Genomic DNA, 22,973 nt, shown 5'->3' with positions numbered 1-22,973 from the left:
TCCCGGTTACCATGGTGACCACGGACGCATCCCAGATAGGGTGGGGGGGCATTATCTTGGCAGGACAGTCCAAGGCACGTGGCAAGAACATGAGATACATCTGCATATAAATGTCCTAGAGATGAGAGCGGTGCTTCTTGCGTTGCAGGCACTTCAGAGTGTTCTTCCTCTAGGGACGATTGCGATACACTCAGACAACATGTCAGTAGTGTGGTATCTAAACAAGCAAGGGGGAAGCAGGTCTTACCCTCTGTGCAGAGAGGCCATGTGAGTGTGGCATTGGGCACTAACTTCCCAATGGTTTCTGATGGCAACGCACATTCCGGGGTAGTCCAGCGTGATTGCGAACAGACTAAGCAGAGCTATCCTGATGCCTTACGAGTGGTCCCTGAATTGCCTGGTTGCAGAGCGAATCTTCAGCATATGGGGTCAGCCTTGCTGCGACCTTTTTGCCAGCCCCCTCAATGCGAAATGCAGCAACTACTTCACGCTGATCCCCCCACAGGGGGAGTCACCCAAGGACGCTCTGGTTCACGATTGGCCCTCCAGTCTGCTTTATGCTTTCCCTCCATTTCCCTTGCTGTCAAAGGTGATTCAGAAAGCACAATCCTTGGGAAGCAGAATGATTCTGATTGCTCCATACTGGCCTCACCAAGTTTGGTTCCCTTTTCTTCAGCAATTCACTGTGGACACTCCTTGGACTCTGGACCCTCAACCAGATTTACTGACACACATGTTGGGACAGTTCCACCCCTCCCTGATGACCCTCCGGTTGACAGCCTGGCTACTCCACTTTCATCGTTAGTCAGACTTCATATTTCCTCACCGGAAGTGGTTCATATATTATCGTTCTCTCATAAACCATCCATTAGGAACATTTATTCTAGTAAATTGAAAAGGTTTTCTATCTGGGCACATACCAGAGGCATTGATCCTTACACAGCTCCAGTAGCTTCAGTTCTGGAGTTTTTGTCCATGCTTTTCCATCAGGGTTCCGCATCAGCCACCATCAAAGTTCAACTGGCGGCGATCTCTAATTTCCACGTAGCAAATGAGCCTAGTCTCATGGCGCATAGACTATGCAAGGCGTTCCTGAAAGGTACTCTGTTGCTCCGTCCCCCGGTGTCCGAACTTATCATGCCCTGGGATCTCAATTTTGTTCTATAAGCCCTTACTTTACCACCTTTTGAGCCTGCAACTACATGCGAATTGAAATTCTTGACCTGGAAAACAGCATTCTTAACAGCAATCACTTCAGCAAGGCGAGTTTCAGAGATTCAAGCCCTCTCTATCAAACCTCCATATTTAATCTTCCATAAAGACAGGGTCTGTCTCAGACCAAACCCCTCGTTCCTTCCTAAAGTGGCTTCCGTGTCTAACCTAAATCAGTCCATTGAGCTGCCTGTTTTCTTTCCCCACTTTTCCAACAAGGCAGAATTTAGATTTCACCAGTTGGATGTACATAGACAATTACGCTTCTGTCTACACCGAACAAAAGATGTCCGGAAGCGTTTCTTTTTCGGAAAACTGAATGGGTTCCCCGGTCTCCAGGGTCACACTGTCTAGATGGATATATAGTTGTATCTCTTTCATCTATCAAGCAGGAGGTAAAGATCTGCCATTTCCAGTCAAGGCTCACTCTACTCAGGCTGTTTCCACATCCACAGCCTATCAAGCCAGATTGTCAATGGATGATATATGTGCTGCAGCTACTTGTGCTTCTCCTCACACATTTGTTTCTCATTACAAATTGGACGTGGTCTCCAGGGGCAGGTCTTCCTTTGGCTCCACAGTTCTCAGGAGTATTTTCCTATGAGCCACCCAGGATGTAGGTGCTAGGGACGCTGCCCCACGGGTAAGAATGTAGGCGAGATAGGACTACGTAACATCAAGAAGTTATGTACTCACCATAACGTTCGATGTGTGTGGTCCATCTCGCCTCACATTCTTACTTACCCCCCCCCACCTTCCCCCTTCCTGGAGGATTTGAAGGTTAGGTTGTCATCTGCAGAGTTCCCTTGCTTAGCTTATTCTTTGCCTGGATGTGATGTGTGCATGGAGTACAAATGAGTTTCGCAGCAAACTAGATCTGGGGATATGGAGCAGTGCACCATGGGATACCTGCTTAGCCCAGCCAATGAAAGACTTCGAGCTAGTATAATCTGCCGAGTCGGAGCCGATATTCGGCTCCGAACCCATGGGTAAGAATGTGAGGCGAGATGGATTACATACATCGAACGTTATGGTGAGTACATAACTTCTTGTTTCAGAGCTACAGGCCCTCATGGCTGTAGAGCCTTTTATCATATTTTACCCAGACAGGGTTTCTCTGAGGACAAATCCTAATTTTATGCCTAAGGTGGTTTCCAGTGTGGCTCTTAACCAAACAATTCATCTGCCAACTTTTTATCCAAAACCGCAGAACAAAGGGGAGAGAATTCTGCATTCCTTGGACGTACACAGACAGCTAAGATTCTACTTGATCAGGATTAAAGCTCTAAGAAAAACTGAGCAATTACTAGTGTCATATGCTGCAGGATCAGAAGGAAAGGCTATTTCAAAGCAGACATTTCAAAGTGGATAAGCCACTGCATCCGTTTCTGCTACTTACACCTTGGTAAACCCATGCCCAAGGGCATTAGGTCTCATTCCACCAGAGCTGCAGCTACTTCAGCAGCCTTTCTCAGAGGAGTACCAACCAAAGACATTCTAGAGGCTGCTACTGGAGTTCTGTTCACACCTTTACAAAGCATTACCGTTTGCCTCTCTACTCTAAGGCCAGGGCAGGCTTTGCCACTGCAGTGCTGCAGGGCCTTATAGCTGCACCTAATGCTATTTAGCTCCAGCCTCCCAGCCATAGCTTTGGGATTCTACCCAAATGTAATGACTGCAACAGTGAAACACGAAGAACATAGTACAGTTGTGTACACTTACCATAAATGTAGATGTTCAAGTGTATTCACTGTTGCAGTCCAGGTTACCCTCCCGCCATCCCCCTGTCATTCTGCAGTTTATCTTTTCTTCTCTATCTTCTACAACCTATGTGGTGTATTTGCTTGTAGATGAAGGTAAAGTTTACACTGATGCATGTATGTGTGTGTGTGTGTGTGTGTGTGTGTGTGTGTGTGTGTGTGTGTGTGTGTGTGTGTATGTATATATATAATATATATATATATATATATGTGTATATATATATATATATATATATATGTATGTATATAATATAATATTGCTACCTTTTTGGGGGCACCTGACGTCGGGGGCAAGAAAAACTAAAGAAAATGGCGTTGGCTGCATGTTTTATACCCCTGACAATCTGATGTCATGGAAGAGAAGACAGCAACCGACACAGGACCCAAAACTTTGGAATTCAGGCCAACTGAGGGCAACCTGCCAGCAGATTACCCAAATGTAATGACTGCAACAGTGAATACACTCAAACATCTACATTTATGATAAGTGTACACAACTGTACTTTAGTGCTACCATACAGACACATTAAGTGCACCACTGATGAAATGACAGCTCTGAAAGGCATTAAGCACTTCATTCAGCTTGTTTTGTGTGCGGCAGTGCAAGATATTTTACAGCAGCTTGTTTCCCAGCATGGATCCATGTTAGATGTTGCATGTATAGTAGCTTGAGAATAGAGCATAACAGCTCTAAAAAGTGCATATTGCTGTGGACCTCTGACTTCAGAGAGGTATAAATAGGACTGTTTCCCAGATTTCTGAGTATAGTCAGTCTGCTCCACGTTACTACATATGGTTTGTATTTAATATTTAATGCTATCCATTTTAGCAATTTTTCTTTTTAACTTTTTTTTCCTTTGGTTCAATTTTTGATGACTGGAACTTTCAGAGCCCAGCTGCCTAACAAAAGTAATATGAGTTGGTTATGAAATTGTCTTGCATATGTTAAGCAAGCAATGCCCAATAAGGATATAGATTATTGTAGAAGAAATGCACACCCAGATGTCATGTACACTCCTGGAGGGGAGTTATTTCCACAGTAACACACACCTTGGAGGGCATTATTATGCTTAGAAAATGGACTACTACTTGTTAATTTAAAATAATGAGGAACACAGCTGTTTTTTTGTATTATTTTAATAAACTTTGTTACAGTTTTGACAATAAAATAGTCCATTATTCATTTACAGAAATGTATTATTGTAATGCCATACTTCTTTTAATAACACACACTAAATAATGAAAGCTGTAATATTTCAATAAAATATTTGAATGCAGTTATTTAGCTTTACAATGTATAGCATTTGTGTTTAGTTTTGTTGAGTAGTAGAAAGACATTTTTGTATAAGTTCCAGTTTTTTAGCACTGTTATCAGATTTTATTCTTATGAAAGATATATTGTAATATTAATTTTTCATTATTTTATAGTGCACCCAATTTTATTGGTGCATTAAACATGCACAATGTTGGTTTGAAGTAAGTTGCTTCAGCTTTCATATATTGCTCTTTTTATTCGGTGTTGGTTGTGTTGGTGGTAGTTTTTTTGTTTCTGTTGTACTTTGTACAGCTGGTGTATCTTCTGCAAATGTTTTTCTACGTTGCTTATCCATGGCATCACGCTTGGTAAGTATTACCCCCTCATAGGTTCTCAGGTGTACCAGCATGTCTGAAGATGAAGTAGTGCTGGTATTTTTTTTACTGTAAGAATAGTGCAGGTGGGTTTTGTGGTAACTTTGCTAAATATTTCTCAAACAATGCTACTGGGCATAATGGTTTCTGTTCATATGTTTGGCTTGTTTGACCTCTGTAACTTTTTGTTTCATTTTTGTTTTTGTTTTTATTTTTTGTTTATTCATTCTTAGTGGTATATATTTTGTTACTGTGGTGTCTGAATATATTAAAAAAATCAGGCGGCAGTTGTCTTTGTCCTTGTCTTCCTTGTTGTGCCCGATAGAGTTAGAGTTGTTAATTGAACCATACCTGTTTTTACCAATCCATGTGATGTTGCTTTGCTGTATTTTTTTTTGTGGGCCTTCTTTTGAGATTGCAGGATGATGGCTGGCATGGTCTTTGTTTTTAGTTTTCCTATATATATATATTTTTTTTTTATCATGGAGTGTAGTATATTGCTTGCTATTTTAAACAATGGCACTGTAATGTATATTTTAATGTCATTATTGGTATCATTTAACTCTCTTGTTTAATCCAGCTCCTAAGATATAGCTCTGCATTGAATAGTATTCACTTGTTATTGTCCATCCTTCAGTACTTAATATTTTTATTATCTCTATTTTTGTATGATCTATGTTAGAAAAATATGTATTAGTAATATGCATGCTTAGTGCATTCGAGGTTTAAAAGGGTTAATACATTTATTCTGTTCACACTGCATGAATCTGCACAGCTATTAGAAACATAACAGGGAGCATTTGATTTCTGCTAATGTCATGAAAATAAGAAGTGTTTCATTTCTACTAGTGTCATGAGACTTAACAAAGAGTTGTTGATTTTCTGCTTATGCCATGAGAAAGTATACAGTTGCTAGAAGCTATTGATAATGAAAACAAAGGATGCTTGAAAGTATAAACCATAGTCAGCATTACTTGTACCTAAGCTAGAAATGTACCTTGAATCTAGGCAAAATGTAACACATATATTAGAACTGCACAATTGAAGAATAGAAAGTGTGTGGTGGGCTAAAATAAGCCCCAAGGCCAGGTTGTTTTTCTCAAATATTTTGTAAATCAGCAGTTATTCTCAACTAGTCAGCAATTAGTCTAGTAACATTTTCTGTAGAACAATACAGAAAGCTGTGTTTAACTACGTCAGTAGAATAGTAACATTTACTGTGTGACATGGAAAGAACTGTATAAAAGTACCATACTAATCATTAATGTTCAGACAAATCATTCTGCCTGCATGCTTTGTCTCCTTGCTGCAAGTTAATAAAGGGTGCCTTGCTTGAACCTTACGTGAATTGGTCTTTGAAGTTTTTTCCTTTGACAGATTGGTCCTTCGGACCGGAACCCTCTCTTCACCTCGGATCAGACGGGCCAGGTGGTTGAAACCGTATGGGGAAGAAACCAAATCGGTTCTTCTTATTTGAAAAGCCCTCCGACTGAATTGTCGTACAAAAGAGGCCAGCCACTTTTTCATCTGCGACTGAAGGACGGGTCTCCGCGAATCAGGTGATCAATCACGTAGGCTCAGGTAAGGTGAATCTACTTTTTTCTGTTTTCTGTTTTAGATCCGGGACTAGATTTGTATTGTTTTTGTCAAGACTGTATTTCACAAGTCAGGGACAGAAAAGATTACTGTCTTGTCATAGATCAGGAGAAACAGAATAAGTAGGCAGTCATTCTGAAGAGACTATAACAAAATCCATGGTACCACGTTAAAAATAAGAGAAGTTACATAATGATCAAAAGGGTAGAACAAAATGGGTAATAATTGCACAAAAAGACCCCAAAATCCGCCGTTAACAGAAGATGCAAAATACATGCAGTCGCAGCGTGAAGACAATATTAAATATTATTCAAAATGGGTTAATAAATATGAATTTGACGGAAAATTAGAAAAATCCTCGCTTATCAAACTTGTCAAACAGCTCAAAACCGATTCCAAAGGTCGAGTAAAAAAGCAACGCCAATTATGAATTCCTCAGGCACACAGGTGGCTTGAGGAAGTAAACCGCAGGGAACAAAAGAACAATTCAAAAACAATGTTTTTAGATAAGGAGGACAACAACTTAGTAATAGCATCAGCACCTCCACCTCCCTTACCAGAATATGAAGCAAGTGAACAAGTTAGTCCACCCCCACGATATCCTGTCGTCATTGAAAATAGAGACATTGTAAAAGTAAAACCATTTATTAGAGATCCCATCGGGACCAGGTCTCGAACAAGGGCAGGTAACTCAAATGAAGGCATAGAGTTATATCAAATGGTTAAAAATTCACGATCTATGAGTGAAGAAGAAATATGCCCACTCATAGAAGTACACAATCCTCAGTTAGGACAAGATAATCTGGACCCAACTATTTTAGTGTATAGACCCTGGACTCCGGAAGATATCCGGGAAGCCACTGAGGGAATTCTCCATCCAAAAGTTAATTTTAGAAAATTCTCAGAAGATTTGCAAGGAATGAGGCTGAGTTATAACTTAAAACGGACAAGAGGTAGAAAAAGTAGTTAGACAAATTGTGGGGCCAGATTGGCACATGATTAGTGGCAACTGGAATCCCAGTGACGCTGCACAAAGACCCCTCCCACATAGCAGCGCAGAATTAGACAACAGAGTAAAAGGTCTTACAGGCCTCATCTCTGAAAAATGGAAGCCTAGGGCAGACTGGACTTGCATTAATCAGTGCATCCAACAAGAAGTTGAAACTATTGACCGGTGTTATGCCAGACTTTTAGAAGTTTTAATAACCACTGTGGAATGCAGGTTCCTGAAGATCAAACACAAGATTCCCCATATGAACAGCAGTTAAAGAATGCATTTTTAAAAGGCAGTATTGCACCCATAAGCAGTTTTATTACAAAACTCATGGTAGACCATCGTACAAGCAGGTTACAGTCATTACTTGAATATGCTAGGCATGTCGAAAGGCATTTTTATAGCAAAAAGAAAAAGAAAGCTCAAGTATTTTCTGTAGAAGATGGAGCAGAAGTTTATGTAGTACAGTCTGGGAAAAATGGCAAGAAAAATGCACAGGGAAACAAACAATCTGATCAGCGATCAGAGGACTTTGAAGGGCGAAAGAAAAGGGGTGAATGTTTCAAATGCGGTAAAAAGGGACACTTGGCAAAGGATTGCAGGAAAAACAAGAAGGCAACAACGGAAGACAAGGAGGGTGAGGACTGACTATATGGTAGTCAGGAATCACTAGAAGGGGATAGCAGAAAATGGACAAATGAGGATGTGATAGAGGGAGTAGAGGATGTGACAGTGGGGATAGAGGAAGTGCAAGAAGTTAGTGACAGTGAAGAAAATGAAATATTAGACCTAGCTTTATTGAGCTTGGAGCTGTATTTAGCAGACACGAAACCAAAAGTTGCACTCTTGGTAGAAGGGAGGGAAGTCAAATTCTTGTGTGACTCAGGGGCATCACGAACCCTGATACATCCCTCCAAACTGCCAGAAAACACAGAGTCACCTGATTACATACTGGTAAAGGCAGCTAATGGACAGCTGTATCGGGAGCCCCTCTCCCGTAATATTGCAATAACTGATCCTGTTTCAGGATTGACTCAGAAAAGCAAAATTGTTGTTTCTGCAAAATGCCCAGTAAACCTCTTGGGCAGAGACCTCATGCAACTATTTGGTATAGCAGTAGTCCCAACCATGCAGGGTATGGAAGCACAGCAACAAATGGATACCTTTGCAGTGCAATCAGAGTGTGAAATGTTTTATTGGTACAGCCAGGACTTGGAGGACTTGGTTACGACTGGTCTAGGGACTGTGACCGAAGGATTAATGAATGTAGCCATCAGCAAGTTCCCCTCCCTTGACATTGATAAGCAACACCTGTTGCACTGTACCCTGTATTATTGTAACACACCAGGACCTGATAAGGAATATGAGCAAGAATTGTTTAAAAATCATGCAAACAGATTGATATTACGTAACCTGTACTGGGACACAGAAGGGAACAGTGTAGCCAGCTGTTCATTGCCCCAGGAGTTCTTTACACTTTATAAATCTAATCAATTACCACATGTTAGCTTAACCAAGAACAAAAATATAGAATGGGCAGACCTAGGAGAAAAAGTCACGAGATGGGAGAAACAGACAGAATTAGAACTGTCAGAGCAGGGAATACAAATACAGAAGTTGAATTGGATAACTCAGACCAACCCAGCTGTGCACTTGCAGTCTAGCAAGGACAGCTGATTAGCACTCCTATTAAAGGAGGAAGAGAATGCCTTACAGAATATACCAGAAACTCTCTGGTCAACAGGAAAATCAGATGTAGGACTTATTCGTACAGCGGGACCAGTTACTGTCGCGCCAAAGTCAGCATTTAGACCACAGAAAAGACAGTATCCCTTAAGAAAAGATGCAGAGGCAGGGATAAAGCCTGTTATAGCAGCCTTACTTAAAGGAGGGATACTAGTAGAATCTCCCGATTCACCATGTAACACACCCTTATTTCCAGTTAAAAAAGCAAATGGAGAATGGCGTATGGTCCAAGATTTACAAGGCTGTAAATGACGCAGTAATACCAAGGGCACCCACAGTGCCAGACCCACACACCCTGTTGAATGATTTAAAACCTCAACAGAAGTATTTTTCTGTGGTAGATATCAGCAATGCATTCTTTTCGATACCGATACACCCTGACAGCCAGTATTGGTTTGCATTCACCTTTCAGGGGAAAAGGTATACATATACGCGACTACCACAGGAATTTTGTGAAGGTATAACAATATTCTCACAAGAAATGGCGAGCAACTTGGCGGGATTTACCTCACCAAGAGGCAGTCAGATTTTACTTTGTTGATGACATCTTGCTGGCGGCCCCTACCCAGCAAGATTGTAAAGAAGATACCATAGCGCTATCATGATTTTTAGCCACTGAAGGACATAAGGTAAATAAAAATAAACTGCAGCTTTGGAAAAAAGTCAAATACCTGGGATGTGTAATATCCAAGGAAGGTAGAACATTAGATGAGGACAGAAAAGTAGCAATTTTGCAAGTACCAAAACCCACTACCAAGAAGGAAATGATGTCCTTCCTGGGTACAACCAATTTTTGCCGGAGCTGGATTCCAAACTATGCCTTGGAATCTGCACCTCTGACTGACCTGATATATAAAAAGCCTATGGCAGCACAGGATTTGTTACAATGGACACCAGAGGCAGAATCTGCTTTCTGCAAACTGAAACAGTTCATAGCGTCCTCATTAGTTCTGGGATTACCAAACTACCATAAATGTTTTTTCAAAACTGTAGATTGTAAGCAAGGTTATATGACATCAGTGTTAACACAACAGCATGGGGACAAGCAACGCCCCATTGCTTACTATTCATCACAACTAGACCCAGTGGCACGGTCTTTTACCCCACTGTGTACAAGCAGCAGTTGCAGCTGCAGTGGCAGTGCAGGCTTCAACCTTAGTAGTTTTATTCCACCCTCTCACTTTGAGAGTGCCTCATGCAGTCACGATTATTTTACTGCAAGAGAAGGTAGCATATCTTTCCCCTGCTAGGCATCTTTCCTGTATGGCCATATTGCTGAGTCAGCCTCACATGACAATTGAACGATGCACAACTTTGAACCCTTCTACCTTGCTCCCAACCCCTGCAGATGGCACACCACACAGCTGCCTGCAGGTAATTGAGCAAAAGACACTACCTAGAAAAGATCTCACTGATGTCCCCTTGGATGATGCCGAGGTGACATACTACGTGGATTGTTCGTGCAAAAGGGGTCCTGCAGGACAGAACCTAGTAGGATATGCAGTAGTTTCTGACACTGAGATTATAGAAGCAAAACCTTTACCACACAACTTATCTGCACAGGCAGCAGAATTGATTGCCTTGACACGGGCATATATCTTAGCAAAGGGTAAATGTGTAAACATTTTTACTGACAGCCAGTACACTTTTTCTACTGTACATGTTTTTGCGCAACAGTGGAAAAACCGAGGAATGATAACATCCACTGGCAAACCTATCAATCATGCACAGTTTATTTTAGATCTTTTAGAATCTATTCAGTTACCTCAGAAAATAGCCATCTGTAAATGCACAGCTCACACCAAGCAACAAGATAGGATTTCAAAAGGTAATGCAAAACAAGCAGCTACAGAAGTATTTCTTTTAAATGAGGCACAGTATACTAACTCAAAAAAAGGGCATAAAAATTTAATTTAAAATGGGTGAAAGCCAAACATACTCTGGCTAAGGCTTTAAATGCCTAGCCTCAGATAGCCTAGTATGAACCTATGAACCTATAATTACAGCCCTCTAAGATTTTAGACTTAGAAATGTTAAAAAAAATGCAGACACTCACTACGCAAGCTGAAAAACAAAGATGGGTAAAACGAGAAGCAATTCTCGAAAAGGGGCTGTACATCTCTAAAGAAGAAAACCGATACTACCATCTAATTTGTTTAGATATGCAACTTTGTTGAGCCATGGGCAGTGCCATGTCTCAACAGGGGGGATGGTACAGCTAGTAAACCAGGTGTTCACAACGTACGGATTTACAAACTACTCTAAAAAAATTTAGTTTGACGTGTCAAATTTGTAACAAACATCATGCACAAGGGGCGTTAAAGCCCAGGCAAGGGAGTTTCACTACACCACCATACCCATTTCACACTGTCTGTATGGATTTCATAGAATTGAACAAATGTGAAAATAAAAAGTATTGTCTTGTCATTGTAGATATGTTTTCCAGATGGGTGGAAGCCTTTCCAACCAAAAATCCAGATGCAGCAACGGTGGCAAAAGTACTTGTCAAAGAAATCATCCCTAGATTCGGCATTCCGGAAAGGATCTACAGTGACAATGGTACACACTTTGTAAACCAAACCATACAGCAGTTAAGTAAGCATTTTGGTATTTCTTTAAAAAATCATTGTGCATACCATCCGCAATCTGCAGGGTTAGTTGAAAGGCATAATGGTATACTAAAAAACAAATTGAGAAAGTTAATAGCTGAGACAGGAAAGAATTGGCTGTATTGTTTGCCCCTGGCGCTGTTGAGCATGAGATCTGTTCCGACTGCAAAAGGATTGTCTCCTTTTGAAAAACTATTTGGAAGGGCTTATTATACACCCCAGTGGAAACTTCTCATGTCCTCAGACCAGGAAGCTGATTTTACACTAGCTGAATATATGAGGAAAGTCATGAATTCTAAACATCTGTTGCAGTAAAATTCTGTTTCAGATAAAGAACAAACCGAAACATCAGAAGTGGCAGTGATCCCCGGGGAGTGGGTGTGGGTGAAGAATATAAAGAAGAAGAATTGGTCATCACCAAGGTGGGAAGGTCCATACCAGGTGCTTCTTTCGACACCCAATGCAGTCAAGATAGCAGAGCGAGCTTTGTGAATCCACTTGACACACTGCAAAGTAGTTAAGAACTTTGAACTGGACAAAAATCTTACCTCTTCATTGGGGCCTTCAGGACAAAGTCTGGCTACAAAGGGGGGTCAGATCAATAGGACTGATCCTTCTCAACCCCAGTGAAGGAACCATCGGTGCTGAAGGTCCTATTAGGGCAGAGAGTAAGATCACATGTCAAAAGCAAAAATGATAGAATCCAGAAAAATCCAAATAAAGCTACTCGGAAGAGTCGGAGAAAACAGGAATGCAGAACAACCATTTCCTCAGAAGTATTGCATAGTCATCCTGTTGACTGTACTAGTGACAATAATCTTTTTGTTGTGGCCATTCCTTTTCCCAGCCACACAAACTGAACTGAATAAACGTGGAGAGTTGCACATAGAGTGGCACCCAAACTTCAACACTTACCAGGCAATCAAATATGTGTATGCTGAGACCTTCAATGTTTCGAATTGCTGGATTTGCACAGCTTTGCCAGCAGCATACGGGGGGTTATTGTTAACTTCAGTCCCCCTAGGAACCAACAAGACCTGGGAAAATTTAGTCTATGATACATCAGATGTTACATCACAAAATAACGTAGCATTGCACTTGTCTGTTCGACAGAAGGGGACTGTGTGTTTTTACAAAAATGATACAGTTCAGGTGGGTTGGAGCAATTGCAATATGACTGTTCCCTATAGATGCTACAATAAAACTGATAACACAGGTTACTATTGCAACACAAGCTATGATTCATTTTTGAACTGATGCATAGGACAACTGATGAAGTAAAACTTAATGCTGACCTTTATAAACAACTGATTATAGTTGACAAAAAAATGTTTCATCCAGAGCCAGGACATAGTAAAGTTACTACCAAAGTACAAGACTGTTATTTTGTATGTGGTAGGAAAGCATACAAGTGGTTACCTGAGAATTGGTCCGGCAGTTGTTATTTGGGGTACCTAGTTCCGGCCATACGACACACAGCAGTTTTGCCTCAGGGGAAAATTCGAAATGTTCGACGAGAAATCAGGAAGCCCGTCAATCCAGTGGGGCAGATCAATGCGGGCTGGAAAAACCATCATGCTGTGGGCCTAGGGAAAAATGGACTGTCGCATATGGACTTGGGTGATACCATCATCTCGTGGGCAGGTGTACTGCCAGCATATGGAGCAACGAAATCAATCTGGGGAACTGAGAAAACTGTCTAAACTTCTCGAAATAATGAACAATGCAACCTTTTCCGCTCTAGAATTGGTGACTGATAAACTAACTGCCATGAGAACTGTAGTGCTTCAAAACCGCATGGCTCTTGACTTCTCCCTAGCGGCGAGAGGAGGTACTTGCGCTTTAATCCAGGAGGAGTGCTGTTTGTATATTCCTGACCACAAACACGAGATAGACAATCACCTTGAGGTAATTCAGCAGGTGTCGGCTATGACCAAACCAAGACCAAATCCATTGACGGACTTTTTCCGAGACTGTTTGGGGGGTGGGGCAGTATCCTGATGAATATCCTGATTGCCATCTGTGTAGGAATGATCCTACTGGTGGTATGTGTTTGCTGCTGCATCCCTTGCATGAAAAGACTGATTAAAGACTTTGTCAGTTTCAGAAACCTTATACCAAGGTGCTGATCTTGAAGAATTGTTGAAAAAAATTGAAAATGCTTTCATAAGTTTAAACTGAATGACTCTCTTAACTGCAAATCCTGAGTAGGAAGAGGTTATGGGAAGAAAAAAAACTGTTTATGCTTATTTTGAAAGTAAAATAAAAGTATTAAAAGGGGGGAAATGTTAGAAAAATATGTATTAGTAATATGCATGCTTAGTGCATTCGAGGTTTAAAAGGGTTAATACATTTATTCTGTTCACACTGCATGAATCTGCACAGCTGTTAGAAACATAACAAGGGAGCATTTGATTTCTGCTGATGTCATGAAAATAATAATAAGCGTTTCATTTCTACCAGTGTCATGAGACTTAACAAAGAGTTATTGATTTTCTGCTTATGCCAGGAGAAAGTACACAGCTGCTAGAAGCTATTGATAATGAAAACAAAGGATGCTTGAAAGTATAAACCGTAGTCAGCATTACTTGTACCTAAGCTAGAAATGTACCTTGAATCTAGGCAAAATGTAACACATATATTAAAACTGCACAACTGAAGAATAGAAAGTGTGTGGTGGGCTAAAATAAGCCCCAAGGCCAGGTTGTTTTCTCAAATATTTTGTAAATCAGCAGTTATTCTCAACTAGTCAGCAATTAGTCTAGTAACATTTTCTGTAGAACACTACAGAAAGCTGTGTTTAACTACGTCAATAGAATAGTAACATTTACTGTGTGACATGGAAAGAACTGTATAAAAGTACCATACTAATCATTAATGTTCAGACAAATCATTCTGCCTGCATGCTTTGTCTCCTTGCTGCAAGTTAATAAAGGGTGCCTTGCTTGAACCTCACGTGAATTGGTCTTTGAAGTTTTTTCCTTTGACAATCTCATTTTTTTACTTGCCTATTTGTTTTGAGCCCATTTTTGTAGTGTGGTTACTGCCCATTTTGTGTTTTGTTGAGTATTTTCATCATTACTCTAGTATTCTGTAATTTCTCATGGTTCTTCAACTGTTACTGTTTGAATCTGTTTCAGTTGTATAATTAAATGTTGTTGAGGAAGTTGATGATTGAATCTGTTTCAGTTGTATAATTAAATGTTGTTGAGGAAGTTGATGATTGTCTACTTCATTCTGGTTTCTCTGTATTGTTGGTATCTATAATCAGGGCTGTAATGTTATCTCTTTTTCATTTTTATGTTTCTGTTGATGTTTAGCTGTTTTCCATTATGTTTTGTATTTTTGATTCAGATATAGTGGTACTGTTTATATTTTCCGTAGCTGATGTTTCATGGATTTCATTGTAATATTCACTGTTATTTGTATAGGTTCTTGATTTTCTGCAGATTCTTGGTTGTGTTTTGTACAGGCTGTATATCTTGTATTTCTTTTTTTATTCATATATTCAAGAAATTTGTTAATCTGTTATACTTGTCAGATGAAATGTGACATTGAATGGCCTTGACATTTTTTTTCTCTTCTGGTTCTGTTGGTTCTGTGATTTTCTATCAGCTTTGTGATCTGTTCTTCTGTGGCAACTGTTTTATGGTCTGTTGCTTTTGGTTATGTGTTGCTGAGTTATGGAGTCATGTGACCCCTCTATTCTGTATTTTCATTGGCTATAACATACGTTTGTGTATAAAATATGGGTGTAACTCAAAAGGTAGAGTACATGTAGTAAAACGTTTTTTGTGGATGTAATAGAGTCCACAAATTAGTGAATTTTCATTTGTGTGAATCACTTACAGTTGAATCTAGTTTCATGTAATGTAGGGAAGCAGGAGTGTGCAGGAAAATGAATGAAAAAGTGGTAGTTGTGAAGATGTGCAAGACTGTCTGTATATCTTGTAGCAGTTTTGTGAATGTACAAGTATTCATAGTTTAGGGTTAGAGTAACGGTTAGGTAAGGGTATCAATTCACTGTTATGCATGTTTTCATTTTGTGTCCTCTTGACTTGTGCAGTTACTGTTAGAAAAGTTTTTTTAGTAATGTAAAGTGGAGGGTTTGGTTTAGGGGTAGGGTTATGGTTAAGGTTAATTGTGAGCTAACACTAACCCTAATCCTACTGTACACATTACGTTGCTAAAAAAATCCTTTTCCTAACAGTTTCATTACCAAGACACTTTTTATCAGTTTTGCAGCTAGTGTTTACTGGTAATATGGCTTATTTAGTGGGAGAGAAATGTACGATATTTAGTGAGTCACTCTTATGAGTTATTCAGTGTTTTGTGATTGTTTTTTTGCTATACCATTTCTCTTTTGAGTTTTCTACCTTTCCTGAATTAATCTTGTGTGTGTGTGTGCGAGCACATTTTATATTTATTTATATATATATATATATATATATATATATATATATATATATATATATATAAAATGTATATATATGTGTGTGTATGTATGTGTGTATATATATATATATATATATATATATATATTTATTTATTTATTTATATGTGTGTGTGTGTGTGTGTGTGCGCTCACACACATATATTTACACAAGCACACAGGATTAAGTCATGAAAGGTAGAAAAATAAAAAGAGAAATGGGATAACAATGTGGGTGCGCACATATATCTATAGATGTTCTTCGTGTTTCACTGTTGCAGTCATTACATTTGGGTAATCTGCTGGCAGGTTGCCCTCAGTTGGCCTGAATATCAAAGTCTTGGGTCCTGTGTTGGTTGCTGTCTCCTCTTCCATGACGTCAGGTCATCAGGGGTACAAAACATGCAGCCAACACCATTTTCTTTAGTCTTTCTTGCCGCGCAGTGCCTGAAGCAGAAGCAGTTCGCAAGTGCCAGTCGGCCGACTCCTGAAATTTTCACATTCAAGTTTCAGAACCGAAGTTTTCAATTAAAGCTGAGTACCCCGTTGGGGAAACTTTTTCTTGCTCCTTACCAATGTCAGTAAAAGTTAATAATTGCATTACTTGTGGGAAGCAAATACCTCATAAGGATTTTCATTTGTACTGTATTCCTTGCCTAGGCCCAGATCATAATGTGCCTTGCTGTTGGTTTTGTGCTAGATTTAACCAATGCACTATTAAGCGTTGGTATATCTTTGCTTCAAAATATTTTGGAAACAGATTTATTACCCTGAAATGTCGTTGGATAGCAATCCGACTACTGGAGTTCACAAAAAATGCAAAGAAAAGAACAGAGACAGACAGTCGAGGTCCAAAACAGATGACATAGCTTCTCCTAAGCCAGTCGCTGGTTCGGCGGTACTCAGTGAGGTGCTTTCTTAGCCCCTGATGCCCACTATTTTCGAGTCGCAGGCCTCTACTGAGACCCATGTGGAGTCCAGCATGTTGCGAGATTCTCAGAGTATTGTACCCGCAGATGTCTCTCCCTCTGATGGGTCCGGAGCCGCTGAGCAGGCACTGGCTTCTGTGTGTTTTCAGGACTCAGCATTTCTATATAAAACCAACGCCAACTTCAAAAACAAAGACAAAAGCAACTTTTAAGGCTATAAAAATGACGCATAAGCCACGTGCTCAGGCCTCTATGCCCAAAAAACAGATGATCAAAATGGCTGAAGACTTAATTACCTTGATCAGGGGTTCCCAACCCCCCGCCCCGATAAGAGGCCTAGGCAAGACGCTGATTATGAATCTTCAGATCAGGTTTCTATTTCTTCTGATTCCTCTTCTGATCAAGAATTTTCTATACCACCCTATGAGGATTCAGATGCAGAGGAATCCATCCCATCTGCATCTCCTCCTGAAGATTATTCTTTTGGCGAAACCTTGCATACTTTGAGGGAACATTTTCATTGGGAGAGTCAGGATTTCTCAGAATCAAAAAAGAGGCTTAGGGATTTCCTCCTTCTTCCTCAGCATAGGCCTTTGGCCATACCTCCTGTATTAGACATTGTTGATGATGTGTTTTCGGAATCAAGCATGGCTCCAGATTCCCTACCTCCGGCTCCTAGTAAGCCAGACAGACATTACAGGGTTCCTGACTCCCACAAATTTTTATTCAAAAATCCTGCTGCTGACCCTGAAACTATCTCACAGGGTCCCAAAGGTGTAAGGGCCTCAACAGCTAAGAATCCTACCCCCTCTGATAGGGCACTGGATAGATGGGGAAAGAAGGTTTATACGTCTGCAACCTTGGCAATTAGGGCCTTAAACTGCCAGTTTCATATGCTTAAATATCAACAGCATGTTATGGGATTATTGAAACAGAAAATGATGTTGATTTCTGAATGTGTGGAAAATAAAGAATTACAGGAATTTTTGCATGCAGCAGAACAGGTTGGCAAGCATACTTTGCAATGTGGTTTTGATTCCTTGGAGGCCTCCTGCAGGGCCGCAGTTACTAGATCTGTGATTAGAAGGCATGCCTGGCTCAAGGAGCAAAATCTGCCTGATCATGTTAAAGCTAAATTGTTGGATGCACCTTTACAGAATGATACTCTTGTTTGGTAATAAGGCAAAAGAGGTTTTAAAGAAAATGGAAGACAAAGCTAAGTCTATGCAAACTGTAAAAGACTTCTTGCAAGTGCAGCCACCAAGATTCAGTAGACAATAGCCTACAAAAAAATTGGTCATTTCCTGCGTCCAACAGAGCCTCACGGGGCAAATCCAGGTGCTCAAAAGGCTATAGATACCAATCACAGGGTTCCTACAGGAGAATGCAATGGGGTGCCTCTACCTCCAAATCTGGAGGAAACAAAGCACAACCTTACAGTAAACAGTCTCAATGACTTCCCTCTGCCATCACCAAGCACTTATCTTTTGGCAGCCCCCTTAGGGGGAAAATTAGCACTTCATGCTCAAAACTGGCAGTTAATAACCCAGGACAAGCGGGTATTAAACATAGTATCCCAGGGATACAGATTTCATTTCCATACCTTGCCAATTCCAAACGGTTGGCCAGATCTGCCACAAAATCAATGGGCATTGGCACAGAAACAAGATACGTCCCTCATGGATATGGGGGTTATTCAACCAGTACCAGAACAGGAAAAAGGGCAAGGGTTTTACTCGACTGTTCCTGGTTCCCAGAAAAGACAATGCCTGGCGCCCAGTACTGGATTTATTTATTTTGAACACATTCTTGGACATCCCAAAATTCAAATTGCTGACTTTGCAACAGCTTCTGCCCATGCTGGGCAAGAACGCTTGGCTAGTGACTCTAGACTTAAGAGGCTTACCTGCATATCCCAATAAGGGAATTGTGCAGAAGATACCTCCACTTCAAGGCTGGTTTTATGCATTACCAATTCTCTGCACTGCCCTTTGGCTTATCTACTGCGCCCAGGGTCTTTACAAAGTGCCTGGCACCAGTAAATGCAATTTGCAGACCAAGAAGCTTACAAATCTATCCTTACTTGGACGACTGTCTCATTCAAGCACAAAACAAGGACATTCTTCTTCAACATCTGGCGTTTGTAAAAAGGCTTCTAACAGGCTTAGGGTACACAATAAACGAAAAGAAATCACAACTGGTACCCTCTCAAAAGATTACATTCCTGGGTGCAAGCTTGAATACAACTGCCCAGATGGCTTACCTTACGCCAGACAAACAAAGGCAACTGACTATTTACTTCAAACAGATGGCAACAAAAACCCAGTTATCTGCAAGACAAATTCTGCAGGCTTTGGGGTTCATGGCATCCTGCATTCTACTAATTCCATATGCAAGACTGCATATGAGGAAACTACAGTGGTATCTAAAAAGTTTATGGAGTCAACGTTGTCACAGTCTGGAAACAATGATTCCTCTCATTCCCTGCCTACAATAGGAGTTTCTTTGGTGGGCAGAGACATGTGACCAGAACATGGGACGGTCTTTCACTTTACCCCCTGCCACCCAAACCCTAACTACATACGCATCAGACTATGCTTGGGGGGCCCACCTGGCGGGGAGATGCATTCAGGGCATATGGAGCCCAAAACAAATGCATCTGCATATCAATCAGAAAGAGATGTTAGCTGTTCGGAATGCCCTGACAGCCTTCAAGAATGTACTTCATCCAGGACAACTACTGATAAAGACAGACAACACCACGGTTATGTGGTACATAAACAAGCAGGGGGGTACACATTCCTACCCCCTTTGCAGACTAGCCATGGCATTGTGGGACACAGCCTTGACTTACCAATACATCTTCAAGCTCAATTCCTGCCAGGAAAACAAAATACTCTGGCAGACGACCTAAGCAGAAATCTTATGGACCCTTACGAGTGGAAACTGGATCCACAAGTCTTCAGCATGATAAGAGAAATGGGGGAGTCCGGACATCAATCTATTTGCCTCTCCACAGAATTATCAACTGGACAAATTCTGCACAAGGACTTATCACAGACAAGCATGGAAAGTGGATGCCCTATCCTTCAGTTGGAAAACCTATCAGTCTACGCCTTTCCTCTTCTTCCGAAGGTCTTACTAAAGGTCAGACAGGAAAAACCAAAAATCCCAATTGCCCCGGACTGGCCTCGCCAGCACTGGTACCCAATTCTAAGGAGTATGTCTCAACTCCTTCCTTGGTACTTCCTCAAATACCTCATGTACTGTCTCAGCAGGGCAATCAAATTCTGCACAATCAGCTCCAAACTCTGAACCTGGCAGCATGGCTGATCATGTAATTATTTAAACACCTCTCAGTAAATCTGTGATGGATGTCATTTTGGAATCCAGAAGGCTTAGTATTAGAAAATCTTATGCTGATAAATGGAAGAGATTCTGTGCTTGGAACCAAGCACAAGAGACGGACACAACAAAGCCAAATATTCCTCCGATTTTACAATACTTGACTGAGATGCTTGACAAGGGCCTATCCCTTTCATCAATAAAAATCCATGCCTCTGCCATCTCGGATCATTACAACACAGAGCCTCCCATCTTTTCGCATCCTCTGCTAAAACAGTATCTTAGAGGGGCCAAAAATTTAAGGCCTCCCAGAAGATCACCAACTACTGCATGGGACCTCAATTTTGTCTTGGAAAAATTCACCCTGCCTCCTTTTGAACCAGCAGCTACTGCGGATATAAAGTTTTTATCTTGGAAAACAGCTTTCCTTCTGGCAATCACTTCAGCAAGAAGGGTTTCAGAACTATAGGCCCTCATGGCTGTGGAGCCTTTTATTACATTTTACCCTGACAGGGTGTCCCTCAGGACCAATCCTTCCTTATGCCTAAGGTGGTATCCAGTGTGGCTCTTAACCAAACTATTCACCTGCCAACTTTTTACCCAAATCTGCAGAACAAGGGGAGCGGATTCTGCATTCCTTGCATGTACACAGACAACTAAGCAGGGCCAAATCTCCAAGAAAGTCCGAGCAGCTACTGGTGGCATTTGCTGCAGGATCAGAGGGGAAGGCTATTTCAAAACAGACTATTTCAAAGTGGATAAGCCACTGCATTCATTTCTGCTATTTGCATCATGGTAAACCGGTGCCCAAGGGAATCGGGTCACATTCCACCAGGGCTGCATCTACCTCAGCAGCTTTTCTCAGAGGGGTGCCAACCAAAGACATTCTAGAAGCTGCTACTTGGAGCTCTGTTCATACTTTTACAAAGCATTATCATTTGCCTCTCTTCTTGAAGTCCAGGGCAGGCTTTGCCACTGCAGTTCTGCAGGGCCTTATAGCCGCTCCTAATGCTATTTAGTTCTAGCCTCCCATCCACAGCTTTGGGATTCTACCCAAATGTAATGACTGCAACAGTGAAACATGAAGAACATAGTACAGTTTGTGTACACTTACCATAAATGTAGATGAGTGTATTCACTGTTGCAGTTACCCACCTGCCATCCCCCTTTTTTCTAGAACTTCTCTTTCCTTCACTATATTCTACAGCCTTTGTGGTGTATTTGCTTTTAGATGAAGGTAAAGTTTATGTTGTTACAATTGCATTTATATATATATATATATATATATATATATATATATATATTTTTTTTTGCTCCCCATTTGGGGGGCACCTGACATCTGGGGCAAGAAAAACTAAAGAAAATGGTGTTGGCTGCATGTTTTATACCCCTGACGACCTGATGGAAGAGGAGACAGCAACCGACGCAGGACCCAAGACTTTGATATTTAGGCTGACTGAGGGCAACCTGCCAGCAGATTACCCAAATGTAATGACTGCAACAGTGAATGCACTCTAACATCTACATTTATGGTAAGTGTACACAACTGTACTATGTATGTGTGCACACACATTGTTATACCATTTCTCTTTTGAGTTTTCTATCTTTCATGACTTAATCCTGTGTGCTTGTGTAAATATATATGTGTGTGTGTGTGTGTGTGTGTGTGTGTGTGTGTGTGTATATATATATATATATATATATATATATATGTGTGTGTGTGTGTGCACACATATATATATATAAATATATATAAAATATGTATAGATGTATGTGCACACACATATACGTATATATCTATATTTATCTACATATATATATATATATATATATAAACGCATGCGCGCGCACACATGCATACAGATTTTTTCTCAAGATATTTTGTTGTTGTCATTGCCCACTAGGTGTGTCTCTTTTAGTTTGCTGTGCATTATTTGCAATTCTTTGGGACTGTATGTTAGCAGATGTACAGTGGATATAAAAAGTTTTCACACCCAGATTACAAATGCCAGGTTTTTGTGATATAAAAAATGAGACCACAATAAATCATTTCAAAAACTTTTCCCACCTTTAATATAACGTATAACCTGTACAATTCAATTGAAAAACAAATATGTTAGGGGAAAAATATAAAAAATAAAAAATGTTGGTTGCATAAGTGTGCACACCCTTAAACTAATACTTTGTTGAAGCACCTTTTGATTTAATTACAACATTCAGTCTTCTTAGGTAGAAGTCTATTATAGGTTTCATAGGTTCATACAAGGCTAACTGCCCTTGCGAGCTATTGTAAGCCTAGCCAATTATCCCTTGTGAGACTTAAACCCCGCACCTTGTGTTTGTAAGGCAAACACCTTAACCGTTAGGTCACCATCCCAATCCCCTAAATTAGTACTAGGCTAAGTGCCCTTGTGGGCCATTTTAAGCCTAGCCAATTACCCCATGTGAGAATCAAGCCCTGCACCTTATGTCTGTAAGGTAAACACCTTAACCATGATATGGAACATCTGGACTTGGCAATATTTCCCACTCTTCCTTGCAAAAGCACTCCAATCTCCAAAAAGTTTTGAAATTATTTATTGTGGTCTCATTTTTTATATCACAAAAACCTGGCATTTTAACAGGGGTGTGTAAACTTTTTATATCCACTGTACTAAACTTAGAAGGTTAAAGAGAGGGATGTCTTTTAAGGGTTATTTGTTGTGCTAATTATGTTACAGG

At 40.5% G+C, this 22,973-nt stretch overlaps 1 protein-coding gene across 2 annotated transcripts in view; it reads left to right on the top strand.

Annotated features, from left to right (window-relative positions):
* PKD2 (polycystin 2, transient receptor potential cation channel) overlaps window positions 1-22,973 on the top strand; it is a 922,997-nt gene that overhangs the window by 510,813 nt on the left and 389,211 nt on the right. The window lies entirely within an intron of this gene.

This window comes from Protopterus annectens, chromosome 2.part0 (genome assembly GCF_019279795.1).
Source record: "Protopterus annectens isolate FY-2018-M chromosome 2.part0, PAN1.0, whole genome shotgun sequence".
NCBI lineage: Eukaryota > Metazoa > Chordata > Ceratodontiformes > Protopteridae > Protopterus > Protopterus annectens.
This window is presented reverse-complemented; position numbering and strand designations above follow the sequence as displayed.